We start from the raw sequence: 9938 nt of genomic DNA, 5'->3' as shown, positions 1-9938 counted from the left end.
AGGTATAAGATTATAGTTGTGTTTCAACATTATATGTTACAACAGGCTTATCTGTGATTCTTTTTCTATCTTAATGTATCAAGTTGTTATGACCCTCCTTGCGGTATGCCGCCAAATTTGGTGCATCTGCTTCACCATGTCAATCTCGAGGTTACGAGAGCTGTGCACTTGGCTCATGTAGCTAGAAAAGACTTCTCCAATACTCATGTGAGTATAGTCCGCGACGTCAAGCTTGACCCAGCGGTGTTCCAGAAGCTCCTCCTTGGCGAAACACTTGGCCAGCACGATTGGCCTTCCCGGCTTAGCAAAGCCGGTTCTGGTGATCCCGACATCAGTGTCTTGAGGATCATCCATCCTGACCGGGCTATGGGCTTCCGAGTTTTTCGAACCATCAACGGCTCACTCAGCAGGCGGGTCAGGAATTGGAGTTGGTTTGTCTTCAGCCAGTTCAGGTGGCGGATCATGAGTTGAAGATTCAGGCGCGACTGTTCCAAGTTCTAGCTCTGTTAAGAATGTTTCATCGGCCGGCTTGTCCTTCTTGACCCTTTTGCCAGGCTTGGCTTTTCCACTGCAAAAAATCAAAAGGATTAAGGACAAATACAACGAATTGAAATGAATACAGGATAAGAAGGTTATCATTACCCTAGAGATGTCTTGAAAGGCGGCAGATTGGACTGCATTGAGTCGCCAGAGGAAGGGGAAGTTTCTTGATAATCCAAGTCATAAGAATTGAGTGGTTGACGAGTGAGACCCACCAAAGGATAAAAGAGATTTAAATGAGAGGTGACCTTGTTCCGGTGCTTTGTTGGGGTGTTTGGCAAGCTGGAGGAGAGGTCCACATCCTTCCTGGTTCGGGTCTGCCTCTGGCTCTCATGAATATGTCACTTCAAAAGAAATTGAGGATCTTGATAAGCTAAGGGATGTGAAAATCTTACTTTCCAGGTTACTCTGCGGATTTTCTGTCTTGGCAAAGGCTCGGAGTCGGAGGAAATGATAGTTACCTCTTCAGCCTTGCTATGGCTTGCGCCTATGTCCTCCTACTGATAACCAGTGTCAATAAGATGGTTACCTCCGACTCAGAAGAATCTTCTAGCCGAAGCAAGTCAGAGGCGGTGGCTTTCTTGCCCTTCTTTTTTGCAGCCTCTTTCCTAGCAGCTTTCTTGGCCTTCCTGGCTTTCTTTGCAGCTTCATGATCATATTTGACCTTCCAGAATTTGTCACCCGCTTGTGAGAGTTAGCAGAGGTATGAGTATGGGTAAAACATCAAAAAACCAAAGTAATTTATTCAGATGGGCTGCTTACCACAGGAGCCGGGTTAGCTTCGCAGAAGGGGACTAGGCCCACCTTACCACAATCTACTAGGCTCTCTTTCAAAAGGGACTTCGTCATATTGTTGATGACATCTTCAGGCAAGTCATCAGGGCTGTGCCGCAGAGGGTCATCCCTTTTGCCTGTGTAGGTGCACATCAAGCCGGGGCGGCGGCTCAATGGAATGACCCGCCAGGCGAGCCAAACCCGGACTAAGTCAATGACAGTTAACCCATTCCCTAGAAGAGCTTTGATCTTAGCTAGGGTGGGGGTGAGTGTTTTGCGTTCAGCGGCTGTAATCTTGTCAGGAAGCTAACGGTTGGACCCAAGACGTAGAGCACGAAAACAGGGCAGAGGTTCTCACCAGCCGGAGAGGTGTCTTGGCAATAAAACCATGTCTGATTCCAGTCTTTGGGATGACTCGGCGGATTGGCGTAAGGAAAGATTACGTCCCTACGACGTTGGATCGAGAAACCAGCAAGTTCCAAGCTTTGGCCGTTGGCTCATTCATTCTGGCGGTTCAAGTAGAATAGCTCTCTGAAGAGTAAGATGTTGGGTTCTTGTCCAAGATATACTTCACTGAACACTTGGAAATTGCAGATGTTAGACACGGAATTGGGTCCGGTGTCTTGAGTGCGCAGGTCAAAGAAGTGCAACACATTTCTAAAGAATTTTGAGCCGGGTGGAGAGAAACCCTGGTTCATGTGATATGAGAAAAACTAACCTCCCCCGTTTTGGGCTGAGGAAATTCCTCCTCCGGGTTAGGAGCATGATAGGGCATGATTTCCTTCCTCGGCAGATAACCGGTGTTCACAAAGTCATCAAGTGTGCTGTTTTTGACAATAGATTTGACCCAGTTGCAGGAAGTGGATGCTTTCGGTGCCATTGTGATGAAAACCTAATACAGAGTTAAAATTACCAGTTCAAATTTAAGCCGAAGAGAAAAACATTACAGTGCATATTCAAGATGGCGGCTTATGAAGGGGCCTAATGGTATAAGGATAATTATGTCAAGATTATTTAAGCCGCCATAGGCTCCATAAGCAGTTAAAGTTGTTTAAACCGCCATGGGTGGTCAAGGTTATCAATTGAGCATTTCCTCTTTAAGCCTATGATAAGAGTCGCCATGACTAGGTGGATCTAACAAATACAAATTTTTGCCTAAGGGTTGCATAAACAAGTTTCACAAACTGCAGCTACTATTTTGGATCAAATGGCTGTTCAGAAAAGAAAAATTTATAGACCTAAAAACATGGTACAGAGGAGTTAATGTGTTCTAATGAGGCTTCTGTACAAGGAAAAGGGATCTGCTAGTGCCAAAAATGGACGCGAAACAGCAACTGCATGAGTTCTATGCTGTCGTTGGATCAAACCAGGCTGCGGCAGAAGAACCACAAAGAAACCGAGATGAACTATGAAGTGTATAGAGGAACTCGCAAACCCTAGCATGGATCTAAGATGCAGAAAGGGGAAAACTTACAGCGGCAGATCTATTACGGAGGGGCGCCGCCGTTCTCTGGATGGATTCAGGTCAATGCAGCGGCCAAGGTCGACGGAGACGAGGTGCGCTGCGGCGGCGGAAGAGCTCGAGCGGCAGTTGGGGTGCAAGAGGAAGAAGAAGAGGAAGGGGGAGAATGAAGAAAGACCTAGTCGGGTCTATTTATAAGGAAAGACCACTAAAAGGGTGCGAAAAACGAGGAGGCCGAAAACATAAGTTATCTAACTACAAGGATGCCTCGATTTCTGGGAAGGTCATTAAGATAAAGATCCGTTGCGATACATTGGACAAAGCATGCATTTATAGCAGGTGACATCATGGTAGGTTACCACAAATTCAAAGGATGACGTCATGGCGGGTTACAAAAAATTTCATAAGCCAAAGAGCAGAAGATTTTTTCTGAAGTATCGAAGATTGACATGAACCAGTTCAAATCAATTTGGGGCCTAATGTTCGGGATGTAACTATTTGATATGACCCGCCCAGGAGGGGCCGGTTTATACCTATGAATATTCTTGAAGCCCAAGACCAAGATTGAAGATGGCGGTTCAGTAAGGGCCCAAAGCCTAGAGGCGACTTAAGGCCCATAGAGATAAACCGCCATATGTACATGACTTGTATTGTAAGGCAAGAAGAGTTAGAGACTGAGCCGAACACTGTTTATGAGCCGGCCGGGACTCTAAGAGACTTCGGGCGTTGACCTCTGTATATAAATTAGGGACGACTTGGCGGCGGTTCAGGGTGGGTAAGATCAAATCAAAAGCTAGGTCAAGTGAGTCCGCTCCCTGGTAATCGAGTCATAAGCAATCCCACTCAAAACTGGATCGTAGGCTTTTACCTTCACCGTAAGGGGCCGAACCAGTATTAACACATTTCCTTTGTCCCGATTAACCCCTTTAAGCTTCCTGGTCGACTAAGTCCTTTCACTAGGACATCTGACGTGACAATTCCATGACAGATTTTTTTTATTCTTTTGGACTTACATATATATATATATATATATATATATATATATATATATATATATATATATATATATATATATATATATATATTACTTGGTTTTTATTCTTTGGGAACCTACTAAATAAGAACATAGCCTGCCCACAGTGTACAAACACATACACATATTAATTATGGATAGTAATATGCGAACTCTCTAGAAAGTACTGAACTTCTTTGTACATATTTTTGGAGGAAATGTGTACAAATAACTCAAGGCAAGAACTGTGAAATTTTGTTTCACCGATGATTTTGAACTTCTGCAATAATAGTTGAATTTTTCACAAGAAAGAAAAGGAAGATGTGGCTCTCTTGCCAGGGAACGCCTTCAAAAAAAATTCTAGAAAATGGTCCGACCTAGATGTTTTTGGACTTCTAAAATAATAGTTGATTTTTAATCCTTTGGCCGTGTACCTTTTATGAACTTCAGGTTTTGACAGTGCCCCTGGTTTTAGGAACTCCTCATTCTTTTATCTCACTGAATTTTTTCAGCGATAGTAATACATGAATTTCACTGACTATTTTATTGTCAAGCTACCAAAGGTGTGGAACGACAACACGCATCACGTGCACTTTTTGACGAACTAATTCATTGAACTATCACACACGAAGAGGAAGAACTTTTCCGACATTAACAATTTTTTGTTACTCTAGTGCTCTTCTTGACATTCTTTGGGCACTTTTTTTGCATTTTGTGGACCACGAGAATACATGGCAACTGGTATCTTATGCGAATACATGGGATAATATGTATAAGTATTATTTTTTCTTGCTTATAATTAAGATACAATTCTCTTTTGAGGCAAAAGCACAAACACATGCGGTGCACACTAGCTGGCTACAAATCGGAAACTTTTCTTTAGTTCGTGTGTGTTTGCGCACACACACACCTGACACACGCGGCAGCAACATAGCGCAGTCATGCACATAACTGATGGAGTTTTTGGTGGGCGAACCTGTAGAGTAACCGATGGAGTTTTGGTGGGCGAACCTGTACAAAAATGTCATCTTCTTTCTTTGTAAACAAAAATTGTCAAAACAGTGTGTCTCGCTTGCGTGCAAGTGTGAACGTAGTGTTTTGTGCTTCTAACTTGGATTCTCCACACACCACATGTGGTTGTCTTGTGCATGCCAACACCATACTCCCTGTGGATGCGAACTGAACAGAAGCACGCATGTGCCGTCGGACTGCATAGGCTCACTGGCCAAACTTACCATGCTAGATGGGTCTTCTTGTTTCCAGCCGAGCACCATCAACATCGTCAAGCAGGACCAAGCCTCAAAAAGGTAGTATTTGTTCTGTTGTTACACCATCTAGGGGAATTGACACACAGAGCAATGTTCTCTCTCTTTTCTAGGTACGTAAGTTCAAGCTCTTCTCCACATGTGAGGCACTTCGGCTGACGGGAAGCGATGCAGTTTGCTGGCAGCAGGCGCTCACGTGCTCGTGCTCCTGACGCACATCCGGAAGATAGGAGATGAGCGGGCAGTTGACCCATGGTCAGGGAAACCACGGAGTGCCATGCGCAGCTGCAGTGCAAGATGTCGACGGAAGGTCGATGACAAGCACTATTGAAGGTAAGGAAGAGATGACTGTGCAGGTCAGGCTCCAAGGATGGCGACCCATGTCTAGCTTGCATCTATGCATGAAGACATGGCAGTAGCCTCAGCTGATTGCAAGGACGGGATGACCGCGCTGCGGAGGACACCATGACTCCAACACAGATTTGGAGCGGCGCTCCCGCGTGGGCAGCTCTCTCACCGGTGGCGGGAGAGGAGGAAGGCCGCGGCATGTGAGGAGGAAGGTCGCCGGGGTAGAGGAGGAAGGTCGCGGGGGCAGAAGAGGATGGATGCGCGTCGCCGTCTGTGATCGAGGAGCAGGGGCACAGTATAAAGGATGAGGCACGAGGTGGCAGTGGCGGCGCAATTTGGGGGTGAGCAGTGGTGGAGATGTGACCGTGGAGTGTGGCGGCGGTTGCGCGACGATTTGTGGAGGGCGATGTGACGGCCTGATTTTTGGCCCACTCTTTTTCTTTTGTTTTTCTGAGGTTTTTGCCTGAGTTTTCTTTTTTCATGGCTTTGTGGTCTGGAAACTGAAAAAGATACCCTCTTCTTTGCTTTCAAAGTGGCTTATCATATCCAAATCCTTTCCTAGACCTTTCCATTTTCATCCTAGCCCAAATCCCAATATTCTTTTTATTGGGAATATTTCTTTTTCTATTAAAGGAATAACTCCAATTGCCTTAGGTTGTGAAGCAACCTATATTTCCCTCACTCCTAAAATTCCCAAATAATTCTCATAAATTTTTTGGGTCATATATGGATCAAATATGGCAAAATATTTCATTGCCATGTTCAAAAATAATCCTCCAATAATTCATTTCCTATTCTGCCCTTAATGGCACATTGTGAAGCAAGTGCCATTTTCATTTGCCCAATGGACCTCAAACTCCTTGGAAATCTTTTCATGTCCATATAATTTCCACATGAAAAAATGCAACCTCATTTTCCTAGGAATTATTTAATTATGATTTTCCAAAGTTTCTGTCCAGAAAGAAACTTTGTGAAGGAGGTACAAGCTAGGCATATCCAAATGAGTTGCAATTTTGCATGATCCTTAATATCATCATATAATAGCCCTCCATCAAAGTGGAGCTCATGTCATGCCTCAATGTGAGCACAGCTTCAAATCTTAGTTTCTGTCCAAAATTTCAGTTTGTGAAGCAAGTATATTTTATCTTGCTCCATTATGGATGTAAATGTTTCTAGGCCTTCTAGTATCCATATAACCTCACTCCACCAAGTTGTGGCTCAATCCCTTTGACCATTTTCCCTGTGGAATTTTTCCAAGTTTCTGGTCAGAATAAATCTTTCTGAAGCAAGTGCTATTTTGGTTCATCCAAATGGCATGAAACTCCTTGGGAATCTTAATATCTTCTAATCATTGGGCCATAACCATGTTCAGCTCAATTGATGCAACTATGTGAGTGCATCATCCAAATTCCCATTTCTGGTCATTATGGAACTTTCTACATCAACCACCCTTTAAAATCCTCCTCTTAAGCTGATTTCTGGTGATCGTAGTCACCTTAGTGTTTGATCATCACCAGACAAACTATTTACTGAGTTACCTAGATGGTGTCCCCACTGCACAACACAAACACTTGGCTACTGGTTTACTTTGGAGCTAAGTGCAAATATCTTCTTTGCCCCTAGATTGATTTATTTACTCAGTTATACTAAGGTCACTAGGGTCAATCCACTGGACATGGTCGTCCTGTCCAAAACGAGCTATTTGCACCCATGCGCGTGGTGATCACGCTTGCATCATCAGATTGCGCACTCTGGCTTCTTCTCGCCCCTGTTATCGTCGGCTCCCTCCTCGTCTCGACGTCCATTCATGTCCTGGAGATCCCCCGTGATGCTCTGCGTCTCCCTGCATCGATGGCTCATTGTGGTTCATCATGAATGCGTCGCAAAGTCCATGCCCGTGCCATGCCCCGCCTCTGTCCACCATTAGAGCTTGTCGTGAGCTTGCCCGTGAAGCTCCAGAGCCTTCCCCGCGCCTATATAAGATACCCCCGACCACCTCCGCAGCTCCCAAGCCCCTCCCCGTCCCTCCTAGTCCACCGAAGCAACGACATCTCGCCGGAGTTCGCCTCTGACCGCCACGGCCGCCTCGGTTCCTCCTTGGTTCCGAGCAGCCCAACTCCTCTCCCCCCCCCCCCCCCCCCCCCCCCCCGAGCTGTCCACCGCGTTCTCCTCGTCTTCGCGGTTCGCCCCCACCCCTTGCCCGTAGCCGGAGTCGCCCGTATCGCCGAGACCACCACCGTCCATGCCCTCCCCGCCGCCTCTGTAGCTTTCTGTCGCCATGGCTTCCCCTCTTCTCCAACCCTTCCCCGGCGCTTGTTCTGCCTCTGAAAGGGTGCGCCTCGTCGCCCCACACCTGCCGGTGGTCTCCGTCCGGCTAGAGCCGCCCGCTCCCTTCTCCGGCGTCCTCCTTTGTTGCTCCTCCGTCGTCGCGCCTCGCCGTCTCCCCAGGCCGCCCCGGCGCCCCTGCTGCCTAGGGACGGAGGCGCCAGGCTCCGCTGGTCCCTCCGGTGGCCGCGTCTTAGCCGGAGGTGGCCGGAGCAGGCCGGCCCCCTCGCCGCTTCTCCCCTCTGCCCGCCTTGTCCCTGCTCTGTTTCACGGGAGGGACGAGCGAGGAAGAAGACGAGGCCTGGGCCCCCTCTAGCTGGCCAGGCGGGCCCCGCCTCCCCTCTTGACCCCACGCGTTAGTGAGCCAGGAGCCGGCACCATGTTGACCCAGTCCGCTGATGTGGCTAAGTGGAGACATAATTGGGCGAGTATGTTTTAATCCCCCGAAAGTGTATTCCTCAGTTTTCGCCTCCACCTTATCCACTCAGGGAACTGTTTGCTAAATTTTATTTCACATATAGGTCCCTGATCTTCATCATCTTATATCTCCGTAACCCTAACTCCAAATGAGGTGATTCCAAAGCCTACTTCTTAGTCTCGTCAAGCCCTTTCTGTTGGTGTCACTTTCAATATGTTTTAGTATTCTTAAAATGACCATTTTGCCCTTGCACGTAAACACCCCCTCCGAGAGAGAACTGTTTCCGGCAAATCTTTCCGCGGCTTCACCGCACTCCTCCCCGGTGCCTTCTTCATCCCCAGGCAAGCCACAATAACCACTTGCATGATAGTCATGCAGTAGTCATGGTTTTCAACTTGAATCTTTATTAAATGTTTGCTTGTTGAAAAGATAGTTATCATTGTTCCGGTGATGTTTAGATTTGCATGTTCACTTTTGTGCTACGTTGCCTTGTACTCTGTTATCATGTTCTACCTGCTAGTATTTCCTTTCATATGTTTATGCTGGCTAGTAGTACATGTTTATGTTAGTGATGTTCCTATTAGTCAGTATGCCATGCTTAGTGGATATGACTCATTGTTGATATGGTGGATAGTTATGTGATGCCCTCATGATTATGTTGATATCATGTTCATGCATTTTATCATGGCTCAGCGTATGTGCATTCAAGTTAACCGGATTAAATTGAACTTGAACAACTGTTGGCTGAGTCATGGTGCCGCTGAATCGAGACTGACCAGTGCAACCACTCTTACCGGTATGGGATGATCCTAACTGGGTCTATTGTCGTGCCTCTCGCCGTTGCCTCTAACGAGGGAAGGTTATGGGCATGATGTACCCTAGCCAGGTAAGCAGGCATAACCTTGTGTGCCCGTTGTTTAGTTTTTTTGAATCCATGTCACCGTGTGGGACGGGCCACGATGGTGGTCGTTGTGTCCTAAGGTAGACATGGGGCCACCCATGACTTAGCCCAAAGGGGAGTTGGTCGGAGTGGCCGGGAGAGTGTCATGGCAGTAGGACGATTTTGTCGGAACGCCGTTGGTCCACTTGAATGGGAGTGCGAGGCCATGGATTCCGTAGTGTGGGTATAGTGTACTAACCTCTGCAGAGTGTGTATTAAATCTATCGATAGCCGCGCCCGCGGATAAGGGCCCAGTTCGTAGTAGGTCACATTATGAGTCAACAGAAATAAGAATAACTTGATTAATGACAACCTGTGGTTGTCAGCACCGTAAGGATCAAGGGCACTATAAAAAAGACACACCCTTGATGTTTTGGGCCGAACGAAATTTTTTCTGTCATACATATGACACTTCTATGACGATAATTGTGAAAAAACCCGGTATCATCATAGATGTGGTGGGCTCCTACTTCTATGACAAAAAATCATGACAGAAAATGGGTTTTTCGTCCTGGGCGGGCCGGAGACGCAGCTGCATGACATTCTTTGGGCCATCCATGACGGAAAAAACCGTGGTAGAAGCGAGGGGGAGGAAAATTTCGGGGAGTTGCCGGTTATGGTGGGAGGTCGGGGGCGGAGCGATGCGCGTTTCTCTCGTACACGTACGCGCGTGTGTGCGAGGCGTTGGCTCTAACTGAACCCAAGCGAGGTGTTGGGCTCTAACTGAACCCGAGCGTTACTGCACCCGACTGACCGATCGATGGTTGTTAACTGAACCCAATGGACCGATTCCTTCGCTACTGCTGCTAACTGAAGCCGATCGATTGGATGAACAGTGAGCGTTGCGGGGAGGG

The sequence above is a fragment of the Triticum aestivum genome, chromosome 3B (assembly GCF_018294505.1).
Source record: "Triticum aestivum cultivar Chinese Spring chromosome 3B, IWGSC CS RefSeq v2.1, whole genome shotgun sequence".
NCBI lineage: Eukaryota > Viridiplantae > Streptophyta > Magnoliopsida > Poales > Poaceae > Triticum > Triticum aestivum.
The sequence above is the reverse complement of the archived record's forward strand: the minus strand, read 5'-3'. Positions refer to the sequence as shown.